Raw genomic sequence first — 16687 nt, forward strand, 5'->3', positions numbered from 1 at the left:
ATCAGTACTTGGTCCTGCTAGTGAAGGCAGGGGGCTGGACTCAATGACCTTTCAAGGTCCCTTCCAGTTCTAGGAGATAGGTATAGCTCTAATTATTATTATATAAAAAGCTTTCTACTAATCTCAAATTTAATTTCAATACCTCAAAATGATTCAACCTCATAGTAAATTAATCACTTTCTACAATTAAATCAAATTGTTTAATTTCTATAAGACAATTAGTTTAAGAAAAGGTTCTTAAGTTTTTCGTATTGAAAAGGAACAGGATGTTATTTTGTAGAGTTTCAGTCAACTTTTCACCCTGCAAAAATAAGTGAGGCTAAGTGATAATGAAATCAATGCACTACTGCAATTCACCAACATCAAAACTACCTTGCTTTTGATAAGATGATACTGGGGCTTGACCTCTTCAACAGCAGGTATAAATTTTAGTGCTTCCTGAAAGAAACACTAAGTAGATAGTGGGTTTAAAAAAATAATAAAAAATGATGGGTTCAGTATTTCTCACTAATCCCTAAAGCAGAAAATAAAATGAGATGCTTCCTGATGTCTTCACCAGGGATGGTCTAGACAGTATTTGGTCCTGCCATGAGGGCAGGGGACTGGACTCGATGACCTCTCGAGGTCCCTTCCAGTCCTAGAGTCTATGAGTCTTAAAACAATTATACCATATTCCTATCCTACCATATCACATCCAGAGACTACACTATAGGCCGGTTTACACTACAGAGTTAGGTCAACACAAAGCAGCTTACATCACTCTATGTAAGTGTCTACTCTAAAATTCCACTTCCGCCCACATAATTGCTGCTATTATGACTTAATAACTCCACCTCCATGAAAGCCTCAGTGTTGACATAGGTAAGTCGAGGCAGTGTAACCGTGGACCCTGTGTTGCTTACATCAACCATTACTGGCTTTCAGAAGCTGCCGCACACTGACAATACAGCCGTACAAGTGCTCCTGGTGAGGACAAGGAGTGTAGGGTGGACAAGCAAATGCCATTTAATTACTGCAGCAGCTGTATACAGACATAACTTAGGTCGACATAATTTTGTAGCGTAGACATGCCCTATGTAATGACCTACATAGTTTAGTCAGTCAAAACCATGTTTACAGTCTACTGTGAACCATGAAACGGTACTACTGAAAGAATTATCTAGAGATACAAATAATCAAGTTCTGTCAAGTGTCATGTTAATTGTTTCCCCATGAACTGTTTTGCAAAAAAACCCCAAAAACCTAAATTAAGTAACGGGGATGAGTAAATCAAGTTACAGAAATTATTTGGTACAAGAGTAGGGGAGATTCATCTTGAGACATGATAGGTGACTGCAGTCCATATCCCACCCCTAATCATAAGCACAAATATAATAAGAGTAACACAGAGCCTGAGCCCTATGGCTTTTAAGCCCCAAAGCTGGGCTGTATAGTGAGTCACCACACCACTCAGGGACCTTGGTACTTACTAATGATTCTGAAGAACCCAAAGGGGGGGGGGGAAAGAGGGGAAATATCACAGATCCAGTGACCCTTCAGAAGCAAGAGACAGGTTGTCACAGCAGCAAAAAAACAGCTGCTCTCTGAATCAGAGATTAAGAGAGATAAACTTAGGTCTGAAACACCCTGTATGTCACCCACAAAGGCAAATTCTTTGGGTTTTAGGAAACTTCAATGAGTTCACCATGTGCCCACAAAACTGAAATGTCTCCCCTGGGGGAGACACCGCTCTAGTGAGAACACACTGGAGCCCACCCGTAGGCTGTTTAAAGTGAATAAGGGGACAGTTTGTCATGAAAGCCCCTCAGGGCTTGTCTACATCAGAAAGTTGCAGCGCTGGTGAGGGAGTTACAGCGCTGCAACTTTGAAGGTGTACACATCTGCAGGGCATCACCAGCGCTGCAACTCCCTGTTTGCAGCGCTGGCTGTACTCCCGTTTTGTCTCGGGTGTAGAGGATCCAGCGCTGGTGATCCAGCGCTGGTAATCCAATGTAGACAGTTACCAGCGCTTTTCTTGACCTCCGTGGAAGGAGGAAGCCTCTGGTAATCAAGCTGGTTTCCTTTCCCGGTTTGCTCTCTCGGTCCCGGAGCCAGCCAGCAAGCCGCGGGGAAGGAGACCTGCTTGCTCGGGGTTCCGGGACCGAGAGAGCAAACCGGGAAAGGAAACCAGCTTCGCCGCGGTTTGCTCTCTCGGTCCCGGAGCCAGCCAGCAAACCGCGGGGAAGGAGACCTGCTTGCTCGGGGTTCCGGGACCGAGAGAGCAAACCGGGAACGCCGCGGTTTGCTCTCTCGGTCCCGGAACCCCGAGCAAGCAGGTCTCCTTCCCCGCGGCTTGCTGGCTGGCTCCGGGACCGAGAGAGCAAACCGCGGCGTTCCCGGTTTGCTCTCTCGGTCCCGGAACCCCGAGCAAGCAGGTCTCCTTCCCCGCGGCTTGCTGGCTGGCTCCGGGACCGAGAGAGCAAACCGCGGCGTTCCCGGTTTGCTCTCTCGGTCCCGGAACCCCGAGCAAGCAGGTCTCCTTCCCCGCGGTTTGCTGGCTGGCTCCGGGACCGAGAGAGCAAACCGCGGCGTTCCCGGTTTGCTCTCTCGGTCCCGGAACCCCGAGCAAGCAGGTCTCCTTCCCCGCGGCTTGCTGGCTGGCTCCGGGACCGAGAGAGCAAACCGCGGCGTTCCCGGTTTGCTCTCTCGGTCCCGGAACCCCGAGCAAGCAGGTCTCCTTCCCCGCGGTTTGCTGGCTGGCTCCGGGACCGAGAGAGCAAACCGCGGCGAAGCTGGTTTCCTTTCCCGGTTTGCTCTCTCGGTCCCGGAACCCCCCTTGAAGCCGCCCAACAGCGCTGCAGTGTGGCCACATCTAACACCACTTGCAGCGCTGGTTGCTGTAAGTGTGGCCACTCTGCAGCGCTGGCCCTATACAGCTGTACTAATACAGCTGTAACAACCAGCGCTGCAAAATTTTAGATGTAGACATGGCCTCAGTCTCCAATCTATAAGAAAGAGGGAAAATGCCAACTGGTCTGGGCCTCAAGCTCCTCCAATCACCCACTTGTTTACACAACTCCTATTTCAGTAAAGGAGCAGGAAAAAAAGGATGCCCTATTAAAGCAGAGTTTATCTGTATCCATCTGTTGTCTCCTGTCTTATACTTAGGGCATTGTTGCAATTGTGCCACTGCAGCGCTTTAGTGGGGACACTACCTTTACCAACAGAAGAGGTTATCTTGTCAGCGTAGGTAATTCACCTCCCAAAAATACAGTAACTAGATTGGCAGAGCAGAAGAATTCTTCTATTACCTAGTGCTGTCTACTCAAGTTGGCTTAAATATATTTTTTCCCCCCCACACCCCGACCAATGTAGTTAAACCAACTTAATTTTCTAGCGTTGACCAGGCCTTAGATTGTGAACTCTTTAGGTAAGTGACATTACCCCCCTGCCCCATGTTTAGACAGTAAGTAGCCCAGTGGGATTCTGGTCCATAACTAGGGCTACTAGGCACTAGATAATACTAATTAACAATATCAAAATCCTAAACAGGCTGTTTCTCAAGTTAGAAAACAACATGAGACCACTCTACCCTAAAACCTACGTGTATATATACAGTGGCAAACCGTGCAGCTCTTGGCATAAACTCTAGTGAGAGCAAGGCAGAGCAGTATGAGAGGCACAGGAGGAAAAAAAACTGGTTTTATTTTTAAAATATAGGTGTGTATTAAATTAAGTACACAAACCTATTAATGTAACTCTAAATTTGTCTCCTTAATTTTACATTAGGAAATGCAAAGGTTAAGGTTATCTCAGCAAAGTTAAAATTAACATTTCACATACTACAATATAGCATAAGCAGACAAACTAGAAAATTAAATGCAAAAAAATTATAGTCCAGTATTAGTGCTGCAGTTTAGTTTATTAGGAGTCTGTTTCATTATATGTATTTAATGTAATGTGCACAGGAAGTAAAATTCATACAAGTTAATGTTATTAGAACTAATCTTCTTTTGGGCACTGAACCTTTGTTTAATATGTCCCACTTATCTATGCCAGGGGCCCCCGACCATGTGTAAGCTCAAAATTTAAAGTGGAGGGATTTTTTTTTTTTTTTAGTAGTTGAGCCAAATATTTCCAAAATGAAAAGCTAAATGGGTCGGTCTCAGATTTTATCCAAACTAAGCTACTAGGATGCAGCATTGCCAACCCCAAATGGTCAAAAACCATGAACTAGGCCTCAAAAAACCGCCAGCTTGACTTAAAAAAAACATGTAAAAAAAAAAAGCAATTGGACTTTTTTTGTTTGCCTTCCTGTCTCTCAGCATTTCTAAGGTGCAGTTTTTAAAGATGTTCTCGGCAACCAGGAGGGCTAGAAAGCTAGCAGTAGATTCTCCCCTGGTCACGTCTCTGTAGGAGACCCCTTCCCAGGGGCACTGTGAGACTCTTAATACAAATCGCAGTGGGAGTCAGCCACCCTGAGACAGACCGTTTGAGGCCCTGGCTGGAGGGGGAAGGGGTGAAACACGCTGCTTAGATAACACCGTCTCCGCGTGCACACCAAGCGCGATCCCTGCCGCCCACCCCCACCCTCCGGGGCGGAGGACCTGCCCTAGCCTCAGCCTCTCCCTCAGACACGGTCGGAGAATATGGGGGAGGGGGTCGCGCAAGGGGGACGAGGAGCTCCCGGTGCCTCCCACCCCAGCGGGCAGCACCGCCCCGGGGAGACGGGAGAGCCGCGCAGTGCCGCCGCCGGGCCGGTACCTGTCTCGGCGCTTCCCTTTCACTCCAGTCAGGCGGGGCCGAGGCGCTGGCTGCGGGGAGGAAGCGGAGTCTGGTTCGCAGGACGCCTGGGCCACGAGCGCTCTCACGCCACCCCCCGGCGCAGGAAGTCCTCTCTGCGTTCAAATCAGGGCCTTGCCCCCACTCTGCTTCTCGCGGCCGCGGCCATTTTCTTGTGCCCCTCTAAATCATTCACACGGGAAACCGTCGGTAACCGCAGCTACCCCAGTTCCCAGGCGCATGCGCACTCACTCAGCCGGAGCCCGACTGCCGGCTGACTGGCGGGCAGCGCACAGGCCGGACAAGTGGCGCAAACGCCGTAAAGAAGAGGGCGGAGATTCCGGAGAGTGACCCGAGCCTGACGGTTGGAATGCCGGTCGCGTTCCTCCAACAGCCAATACCCAGGCCTGCTCCTGACTCATCCCGCTAACGGCCTGCGCCGGTTGGGGAAGGGAGGGGGTGGAGTTGCTCTCGCGCCTGTCGTTCGAATTCTGGTCACGTGTCCCAAGCACGCGCTATATAGAGAGCGCCTTAGACGCTCCTGGCCTTTACTCTTGGCCTTGGCCCCTGAGGGAAGAGGAGGGTGGTGGCAGTAGGGTGTGTTTGGATGCCTTAGTAGTAGTGGTGAGGATAAGGGATGGGAAAAGAACTCTGTGAGGGCCAATGCTTGTGTGTCTCTCTGAAAGAAGTTGGTCCAATAAAATATTTTGCTTCCCCCCACCTTGTCTCTCTCTCATGTCCTGTGACAGGCAAAGCTATGACCGACCTTGCAAGCACCAAGGGAGGGTTGTTCAGAGGGTTGCATCTATGGGTGGCCACTGAGTTCAGTCACCAGGGTTTGTTACTGTGGGAACAGGACCACCCAGATGATTCAAGTGGCCTGGGGTAAAGCAATTGCAGGGGCCCCTTCCGTTAAAAAAAGTTGCAATATTATAGAATACTGTATTCTCATGGGGGCTCCTGTGGGGCCTGGCGCAAATTGCCCCACTTGCCGCCCTGGGTGGGAATGGAATGTCAGCTACAGATGTCCAGGTACTCCATGCACACCCTGCTAATGGCAGCCGCATCAGTCCTGCCCGCCCATAGCCACAGGTGATTCCCTACTGCACCACCTCAATCCAGGTTAAATCAAGGCAAGGAGCATTTGTTTACAGAGCTCTTTCTCTGACTGACCTGTCCAACCCTGGCCCATTTACTGGGCTGCCTAGGGCTCTCCATTTTCTTCGTCAAATATTACACTCAGGGTGTGCCAGATGCAGAGCCAGGATAATTCCAGAGGGGTTAATCCAGGTCTGACACAGTAGTACAGATTAGGGGAGGGAGGGGGAATTATATTTGTATCAATAAAATGTTGGTAAACATCAATTTCACTGTATGCACACAAACTGAAAAAACAATTCCATTGAGAATAATCAAAATTTACAGCTGGACAAAATAAGAAAAATGCTGCTTTAATTTGAGAACTTATTAGAGTTTGATTTTAAGGACATGCGTGCTGTGTATTTTGACAAGTGACAGGGCATCTTTTAATGGCGGTAAAGCTTTAGCTTTTTCAATCTCAACAAATGCTGTCATCTGGGCCCTTTAAATCGCCGCCTGGGGAAGTCGGTCTGGTACACCATACGGGACCAGACTGGCTTACTTTCACCTCTGCCTAAGGCTGATTAGCGTCTGCTAGAACCATGCAACTTCTGACTCCTCAGCATCCTGAAGGGGAAGAGCCTATTGAGGACCTGTCCAGGAAGGCTTTTGTCATAACTAGGGATTTGCGTTTTTCTAGAGACTCTTTAGTTTTTATACTTTTGAAAAAATAAAAATATATATTAACTATGAACTACATTTTACTGAAAGTACCAGTGTCACTGGTGATATGGAGATTTGTGATGCTATTCAGAGGGTGTTGCTGTACGGAGTCATAAAACTTGGCAATGCACAGGAAGTTACTGATTGTAGGTTTGGGATTTTGGGGAGATTCCAAACTACGAAGGAACTATTGATGGCTGTCTTTGCCTATTCTTTGCCTCCACATCAGTCTAAAGACTTTATCAACAGGAAGGGATATTTCTCCATGGTGCTGCAAGGCCTGGCTGATTGCCAACGAAAGTTCACCAATATTAATGTAAGGTGATCTTTAGAAATTTAGGCCTTTTTTCTGGAACGAGTCAAGGGAATTTTTGCTCCCCAGACCACAATGGACATTAATAGAGTTATGATTCCTCCTGTCATTCTGGGAGACCTAGCCTACCCTTTGCTTCCCTGGCTTATGAAGCCTTTTAAAGGGCATTTGGACAAGAGAAAGGACATATTCAACTATACTACAAGTAGCTGCAGAATGACAGTAGAGTGTACACTGGAATACTGAAAAAAAGTTGGAGGTGCCTCGTGACAAGACTGGAGACTGCTAAGTAATATATGCCTTCTGTGATAAGTGCTTGCTCTGTTTTGCATAACATCTGTGAAGGCAAGGAAGGGAACCTCACTGGTTGGTGGAAGGAGGAGGTAGAGAGACTTTCTGAGAGAGCTGGAGAGGGTACCTCTTAAAAGTGCCCCAACTGGCCTGGGAAACAGGATGTAACCAAAGAGATGACTGAACTGTGTTTGTGTATTTATTTAATTTATTTATCTATTTATCTGGAATTGGTACTAAACAGGGAGATGTTCCTCAATGACACTTTTCAGTTGATTTGCACCAATTTTTGTATGGTTACTAAATAACATATATAACAAATAATACTGTGTGAATGAAAAAGAGTTAAGGAATATAGTTCAAACTTAAGACGAGTTAAATTGTGGCATAGAATCATAGAAATGTAGGGCTGGACAGAACCTTGAGAAGTTATTCCAGCCACCTACACTGTGACAGGACCAAGTAAACCTAGACCATCTCTGGCAGGTGGTTCTCCAACTTGTTCTTAAATCCTCCAGTAATGGAAAGTTATGGAATGCCCGTAAGCCTATTCAGGACTTAACGGCCTTTATAGTTAGAAAGTTTTTCCTACTATCTAACCTAAATCTCCTTTGCTACAGATTAAGCACATTATTTCTTGTACCTTCAGAGGGCATGGAAAACAATTGAATACTGTCCTCTTTAAAATAGCCCTTGACATATTTGAAGACTATTATCAAGTCTCCCCTGTGACCCACAGTGCCTAATCTGAAAATGCCAAAGTTAGGGCAGGCTGCGAAAGGCAAGCAGATTCTCCCAAAACTGGTGGTTAACATTATAGTTAGATTCACCAACCAGCCACAAACTGTGCTCCTGTTCCCCCATGCTGGCTATCAAGAAGCTAAAAAATAAATGTATAACATTTATTGCATTCCAGTTCTCTGGCTCCCAATCAGCAAATAGATCCAGTAAGAGGAGGAGTTATTTAAAACTTTACTCACTATACAAAATGTTCTTCTGATCCCCAAAGGGCCAGCCACATTACTGGATCTATATTAGTTTGAATTTTACCTCCAAAATACCACAGTGCCAGCCAATCCTTGAGTATCTAAAACTAAAGGTTTTATTATAAAAGAAAGAGAAGAGAGTTGTTAAATGGTCAAAGCAATCAGATACATACATATGACTTCAGAGTCCATATATTAGGTTCTTAGCAGCATTGGTGAGTTTGCTGGCTTGCTGAGTCCCTCTGAGTCCAAAGTTTGGATGGGTCTGTCAGCCCTTTGTTCAAAGCTTCAGTTTGTAGAGAAGTTATTCCAGAGGTAAGAAGCAGGATTGAAGATACAATGGAGAAGATACAGATGCCTTTTATATCCTTTGCCATGTGGCTTGTACCTTCTTTGTCTGCAATGCAAGCTCACAGCACAGGGGCATGGAAAAGCACTTGGAGTTCTTTGTCCATAAGCATATCCCTACATGTCCTGCTGACTCATAGGTGTGGCCCCGGTTTCCCTCAATGGGTTCATTGTACAGGTGATTGCCCTTGATAGGCCATTAAGCAGACTAGATAGTATTTATGCCAACCTGTCTGGGGGTGTCACGCAGGAACACAACACAAGTTTGAGATATCAATATATCAAAAATATTTATAACTCACAAGACAAAGATGATACATACATATAGACATGATTATTATATTTGGCAAATCATAACTTTTCCATTGATACCTTATGTGGCATATCTTGTAAGATTCACTGCAATTTTGTAATATTGGTATCAATATAAATGGTCACCCATATACCATACAGTTTTTTCTCAAGACTAAACATGCCCAATTTTTTAAATCTTTCCTCATAGGTCCGATTTTATAAACCTTTTATAATTTTTGTTGCTCTCCTCTAGACTGTCTCCAATATGTCCATACCTTTTCTAAAGCATGGCATCCAGAATTGAATACACCAGTGCCGAGTAGAGTGGGACAATTACCTCCCATGTCTTACACACAATGTTCCTGTTAACACGCACCAGAATATTAGCCTTTTCAAAGCAGTATCTGTCAAAATTAGAATAAGGACTCACAGTTTGTCAGACCACTCTGTTTTATTAGCACAGCGCTCTGCCAATAACACCCAGATAATGTGAGTGGCCATGCAAGACCCAAACAGTCTTATTTATACAGATAAAAGAGCGGGAATTAGACAAAGGGACAAAGAAAGCAAAACAGTAAAATTCATCTGGGGCACAGCATGCATATCCCACTTCGTTACTAACTCTTATCGATCTAAGGCTAATACTTCACCAATTGCCCTTAAACGGTGCAATTGTTCTATGTTAATGTCTGTATTCCTGCATTCCAACAATTTTGCTTAAAGGAACAGACAGCATTTCTTTAATCCTTTCTATTTTCACAATATAATTCATTCTACTTTCACATATCACATTGTTGACTCATGCAATCTGTGATCCACCTATAATCCCCAGATCCTTTTCAATAGCACTACCAGCTAGCCAATTATTCCCCATTTTATAGTTATGCATTTGATTTTGCCTTCGTAAGTGAAATACTTTGCACTATTGAATTTCATCTGGTTGAATTCAGACCAATTCTCCAATTTGTCAAGGTTGTTTTGAATTCTAATCCTGTATTCCAAAGTGCTTGCAACCTCTTCCATCTTGGTGTCTTTTGCAAATTTTATAAGCATACTCAGTGACATATCAGGATACAATCCAGGTTACAGGGGGTGGGGATTGTGTCATCCTTGCCCTGTAATGTGGGGTGCCTTGCAATGCTTTGCTGTTATAGCCTCCAATTTAGACTGCTCACAACCAGCCACTAGCATGCAGGTCACTCCCAGATGTGTTTGTGTAACTGCAGCCTGCCAGTCACATCCTGGCTGTCACCAGCCTTGTTTATACTGCAGGGTGGCTCCAACCACTCATAGTCCCAGGATACGGCTACACTTACATTTGTGCAGCGCTGGGAGTTACAGCTGTGTTCGTACAGCTGTGTAGGGCCAGCGCTGCAGTGTGGCCACATTTGCAGCATTTGCAGCGCTGTTGGGAGTGCTGCATTGTGGGCAGCTATCCCACAGAGCACCTCGTCCCATTTTGGCGCTGTGGCTTGTGGGAAGGGGACGGAAGGATGCTGGTCTTTCCGCTTCCTGTTCCAACGTGGTGCTTTGCTACACATTCCAAGCAGTTTGGCGCCATTGTGAGTCTGCAGCGCGATTTCTGTTACAAATGGAGCCTGAGCTGCTGAGGACCTTGCTGATGAATGTTGCCAGCACATCACGCATGGCAGTGGAGCTATTCCTTCAGCTCCAAAGTGACAGTGAGGAGTCACACTATGATATTGATTCGCCTGACGCACAAGAGAATAAATTGTTTGTGGCAGTAATGGACGTGCTCAGCACAGTGGAACGCCGCCTTTGGGCTCGGGAAACGAGCACTGAGTGGTGGGATCACATCGTCCTGGAAGCCTAGGATGACGAGCAGTGGCTGCAGAACTTTCAGATGAGAAAAGCCACTTTCATGGGACTGTGTGCTGAGCTCGCCCCTACCCTGCGGCGCAGGGATACGAGATTGAGAGCTGCCCTGCCAGTGGAGAAGCGGGTGGCTATTGCAATCTGGAAGCTGGCAACTCCAGACAGCTACCGATCGGTGGCGAACCAGTTTGGAGTGGGAAAGTCGACCGTTGGAATAGTTTTGATGCAAGTTTGCACGGCCATTAATCGCACCCTGCTAAGAAGAACTGTGACTCTGGGGAACGTGCAGGACATTGTGGATGGCTTTGCACAAATGGGTTTCCCTAACTGTGGAGGGGCAATTCCTATTCTGGCACCAACCCACCTGGGATCCGAGTACATTAATCGCAAGGGGTATTTCTCTGTGGTTCTCCAAGCGCTTGTGGATCACCGTGGGCATTTCACTGACATTTACTCAGGATGGCCTGGAAAGGTGCATGATGCACGCATCTTTCGGAACAGTGCCCTGTTCAGGAAGCTGATGGCCGGGACTTTTTTCCCAGACCACAAGATCACAGTAGGGGATGTTGAAATGCCCGTTGTGATCCTTGGAGACCCCGCTTACCCCTTAATGCCATGGCTCATGAAACCATATACAGGGAAGCTTGACAGGAGCAAGGACCGGTTCAACTACAGGCTGAGCCAGTGCAGAATGACTGTGGAATGTGCTTTTGGCCATTTAAAGGCACACTGGAGGTGTCTCTTCGGGAAGCTAGATTTGGGGAAAGCAGCATCTCCGCTGTTATATCCGCGTACTGTACCCTCCATAATATTTGTGAAGGGAAGGGTGAAAGATTCAGTGAGGAATGGACCTCCGAGGTTCGACCCCTAGAGGCTGAATTTGCACAGCCAGAGAGCAGGGCTACTAGAGAGGCCCAGCAAAGGGCTTCAAGGATTAGGGATGCCTTAAGGGAGCAATTTGAGCTGAAAGCCAACAGTAATGTTTGGTGCCTTTGCTGTGCCCGTTTTTCCCTTGGGGTACAGTATTTATCACTTTCTTCAATAATAAAAAATGTTTTATAAGCCAATAAATCATTTATTCAAAATACAGTACATAAAAGGGCAGGGGGGTAGGGTGGTGGACTGTACATTCAGAGGTATGAATATGTCCTGCTTGGATTGCTGTTCAATGCCTGCTGCACTTCAGGATTAATATGCTGCATCGTGATGGGGGTTGAGTGCATAGGGTAAGGGTTGCAGTTATCAGGGCTGGTTGGGGTATAGTATTTCTCACTTTCTGCAATAATAAAAAATGTTTTAAAAGCCATGAAATCATCTATTCAAAATACAGTACATAAAAGGGCAGGGTGGTGGACTGTACATTCAGAGGTTTGAATATGTCCTGCTTGGATTGCTGTTCAATGCCTGCTGCACTTCAGGTTTAATATGCTGCATCGTGATGGGGGTTGAGTGCATAGGGTAAGGGTTGTAGTTATCAGGGCTGGTAGGTGATCGTACAGGTGTTGGGGGCAGCTGGTAGTGGTAAGAACTAGGCTGCTGGAGAAAGGTGTTTTGTGCAAATACTGGGGAACAAGGAAGAGAGCTTTGGGAGGGGTGGGGGTTACCACCGTACTGATCTGCCTGCATGGCTACGAGAGACTGCATACAGTCAGTTTGGCGAGCCAGGAGGCTTATCAGCTGCTTTGTGCTTTTCTTGGTAGCCAATTCCTTTCTCCTGCTCTGTGTTTGTCTCCACTCATGCATTTTCTCTCTCCAGTCCTGCAGTCTCTTACTGTCTCTGGCGTACTGATTCATAACTGCTTTGATCAAATCTTCTTTTGATTTTCTAGGATTTTTCCTCAAGTTCTGTAACCTTTGCGCAGGCGGTGATAGGGCTGGATTATTCAAGGTCACTTAAAAAAACATAAATAGAAACATTTCATACAGAGGCTACATTGTTTATTATCACAGTGAAGGAGTTTGTAGACTTTTTGTAGCATCATTCCCACATACCTAACATAGCACAGAGAGGCCACGGCAGGGAAGGCATAGGCATGTCTAGCAATAGGGTGAGTGTTTCTGCCGCGACTTCACCTGGGAAGGGGAACTGCCAGAGGGCTGGGGTTTCTGTGCATTGGGGAAAGCAGAGGGCAGACAGTTGGGGAGCAGCAATGGGAAAAGCAGAGGGCAGACAGTTGGGGAGCAGCAGTGGGGAAAGCAGAGGGCAGACAGTTGGGGAACAGCAGTGGGGAAAGCAGAGAGCAGACAGTTGGGGAGCAGCAGTGGGGAAAGCAGAGTGCAGATAGTTGGGGACCTGCACTGAACAATCATCACTACATTTTCAACAGGATTTTCTACTGCCAGATATATCACTGCTGCGTGTTACCTGGCAAGAGAGGGAGGGTCTTCTACAGCAATGTGGATTCTGCCCTGGACCCTATGCAGTTTGTCTGTGTGCAGCAATGGTCCCCCCACCCCTCGTGGCACAGTGGCGCGGAAGAGTTAGCCTGACCGGGACAAGGACCACAGTGGCTCTCCCTATAAACTTGCGCAAGCACATTGCCCATGCTCTGGCTGCAACTTTTGAAGAGATTACCGAGGCCGATTACAGAGACATGATAGACCAAATCAATGGGCTATTCCACATTTAGGCATGCATGCGGGCAGCCATAACCCCCACCCTCCTCTCACAAAACATTGCCATCCTAAAAATAAAATCTGCTTACCGGGAACACGCTCCTCTGCTTCTCTTCACCAACAAGTTCCAGCTGCTGTGATTGGCTAGCCTCCTCCTGGCTTGAGAAGAGCTCCTGGCTGCATGCCTCCTGGGACTCCGGGGTGTCTCCCTCCACCCCAGTAGCCTCACTCTCTGCTTCCTCTACACCCTCCCCCACTTCTCCCTGCTCTGAACTCTCCATCGTGCTCCTCGGATTGGCAGCGGGATCACACCCAAGTATGGCATCCAGCTCCTTGTAAAAACGGCAGGTCGTGGGGGCAGTTCCTGAGCGGCGGTTTCCCTCACGGGCTTTGCAATAGGCACTGCGCAGCTCCTTTACTTTTACCCTGCACTGCAACGCGTCCCGTTCATGGCCCCTTAGCAGCAAGGACTTTGATATCTGCCCATAGGTATCATAATTTCTACGGCTGGAGCGCAGCTGTGACTGCACAGCTTCCTCACCCCAAACACTGATGAGGTCCTGCAGCTCGGAAGTGTTCCATGCTCGTTTGGGGCGTGGAGGCATGGTCACTGATTGATTGATTGCACTCCACACCTGGCTGAGCAAACAGGAAGGGGATTTTTAAAATTCCCAGGGCATTTAAAGGGCAGGTCACCTGAGCCCAGGGCAGTGGAGTGTGAAACAATGAGCAGAGTGGCTGAAAAGGTATGCTGGGATACCTCCTAATACCCTGGAGGCCAATAAAAGCGCTGTTAGTGTCGACACTTGATGACCAGCGCTGCATTACCAGCGCTGGAATTGCTACACCCGAGGCAGACCAGGTGTACAGCCAGCGCTGCAACCAGGGAGTTGCAGAGCTGTCCGTGCTTTGCAAGTGTGGACACAGAGTGAGTTGCAGCGCTGTAACCCCATCACCAGCGCTGCAACTTTCCAGTGTAGCCATGGCCCCAGACTTTCCACAAGAAATGTTGTTGTTTTTTTGTACTGCCAAGTCCTTTCCTAGACATTCAAAACATATACACTAGCCCAGTGGTTCTCAAACATTTTTTTTTGTGGACCACTTGAAAATTGCTGAAGGTCTTGGCGGACCACTTAATGATCTTTCCAAATGTTGTTTGTGCTGTTAGCTAACTATTGTAAAGCGCTTTAGATAAAAGTTGCCATATCTTGAATTCTACATAATACAGTGTCATTTGAAAGAGGCACACAATCTAACTGCTTTGCCATCTTCTCTCCACAAATTATAAACACAAGTTCTTTAGCTGCAGGCAGAATAATTTCTTCCCCAATAGTATGAGGCTTCCCTGCTTTGGCAATTCTAAGGCTTGTATGAAATGAAACTTCCGGGGCCTTTAAATTTACTGTTGCATGAGCAAACATTGTTACTTTCCCTTGTTTCAATTCATTCAGTTTGTGCTGAAAAAATTTAGGAGGTTTATCTTTAAAAGCAGCATGATTTGTCTCCAAAGGACGCCAGAGATTTGCAGGCTTCAAGCTTTTTAGGCCAGCACTGCATAGCATAACACACATTGCGGCCTTGGTTCATCTTGTTCACCAGTTCATGTGAAGCCTACATTAATATAGCTTGAGTGGTATTGTCTTATCAGTTTTCGTCATTTCAGGGTCTTTTCATTACCAGTACTCATACTGGTTCCTGGTAAACACGAGTCTGCACTCAAAATTTCCTTTGCAGAGATATGTTCGCTTGCTGTACTCCCATGTTCGATTTTGAACTTTTCACTGATCTCACCATCACTAGTTTGATTATTTGTTGTTGTTTTCTTTTTCCAAAATCCAGTTTTCAACCACAAATCCATGTCTAGGGGTTGACTATTATCCTACTTACTGGACTGACAGTCAGTACTTTCTGTGGTAAGATGAGGCCCTGAAACGTAAGCTCTTGTATCAGAGGCCCGGTATGAGGCCCTGAAGCCTGAACTAAAGTAATGGACAAGATTTTGCTGACATAATGCAAAGTTAAGCTATGAGCCAGGCAGACTCGGCTCACAGAAGTTGGCAAGAAGAGGGCTGATAATTGCACATATACACATACCCAATGGGTATCAAGTACTAATAGGATAAATATGTGCCAGGATGCACCAGAACAGTCCGGTTCCACGGAGATAATGAGGAACAGGCTGACCCATCCTAAAAGAGAGGCTCAAAAGGATGATATGATAGATAGACTTGTTTGTTCAAACCAACATGTCCCAGGAGAGAGGCAGCACCCCAGCATGCAGAGGGGTTGTACCTTGATACGTCAGGAGTGATGTGTGACTTGTTTGTACCTGTGTATGAGAATGCATCCCTGAGTGGATGTCTTTGTCCAGCCTAGGGGGCAATGGAGAGTCCCGCCACTGACTGAGCTGCGTCCATTGTCCGGGAGCACCTATGTACTAGCAGAACCATAGACATCTGATCCGGGGAGCTAGAGACTGTATTTCGTTTGGCAATAAACCTGGCCGGATGCCTTCATACCTTATCAGAGACTGTGGTCATTGGGGGTTCTCTCAGGGTCTGCTGTGTCAGCTATCTGCACAGAGACAGGGCAGCACACAGAGGGAACACATGCACGCAGCCGACTGTTATCAACATTGAACAGAGCAGAACACCATACCCGTGACATCTAACAACACTTTCCACGTTACAGTGATGCCCAATCAATACAATAGGTAGGTTAGTTGAATTGCATCCAGTGTAGGCCATGCATACACAGCTGAAAAATTAAACCAATTAAAACTATATATGTAGTGTAATAGGGTACCAATTTAAGGAAACACACATTTCACTTCTGGATTAAATATGAAAATAAAACAAAACACCAAAGGCCCAATTAAATAACTTACTCCTACCATAGATGACTAAATCTCTCCACCGGCCTGTGAAGGAGGTGTGTGTCTCTCCCCTGCCGCAGCAGCCACCAGGCTGGGAAGAGTTGTGTGTCTATTCTGTGCCGTAGCTGGAGCTGGGAAGGCGGGGGAGGGTCTCTTCCTGGCCGTGGCAGCCACTGGGCTGGGAAGGAGAGTGGGGTGTCTCTCCTGCACAGTAGCTGTGGCTGGGAAGGAGAGGGAGTCTCTCCCCCACCATGGCAGCCACCGGACTAAGAAGGGGGGGCATCTCTCCCCCACTGAGGCTGGGAAGGAGGGCCATATTTCCCTGGCAGCCACAGTCCTTGCACCCCTGCAGGTCCTAAATTCCCCATACTCCATCTTCTCACCCTACTGCCTCCCACCTCCTATTTCCCCCATCTCACCCCATCTACCCCCTATTTATGTGCATGCGCAGCTCCACTTACAGGGAACTATCTGCGGACCACCTGCATGTGATCTGCGGACCACAGTTTGAGAACCTCTGCACTAGCCTGTTATCTTCAATACAGTTACCCAGACACTTCAACT

The 16687-nt window shown here is 46.9% G+C and overlaps 1 protein-coding gene across 4 annotated transcripts in view; it reads right to left on the reverse strand.

Moving 5' to 3' along the window:
• The window catches only part of LOC115638168 (nuclear pore complex protein Nup50-like), a 35083-nt gene extending 29699 nt beyond the window's left edge, over positions 1-5384 (reverse strand). Inside the window, exons 1-2 of one of the 4 annotated variants that reach the window (XM_030539746.1) lie at positions 4744-5384; positions 242-301 (exon numbers count right to left, since the gene is read on the reverse strand). The gene's annotated coding sequence lies outside the window, so the exon portion shown is untranslated. The remainder of the gene's footprint in view (positions 1-241; positions 302-4743) is intronic. The other 3 variants (XM_030539753.1, XM_030539738.1, XM_030539759.1) reach the window with 3 other exon arrangements.
• Between the last annotated feature and the right edge of the window lie 11303 nt (positions 5385-16687).

Source organism: Gopherus evgoodei, chromosome 1 (assembly GCF_007399415.2).
Source record: "Gopherus evgoodei ecotype Sinaloan lineage chromosome 1, rGopEvg1_v1.p, whole genome shotgun sequence".
Taxonomy (NCBI): Eukaryota; Metazoa; Chordata; order Testudines; family Testudinidae; genus Gopherus; species Gopherus evgoodei.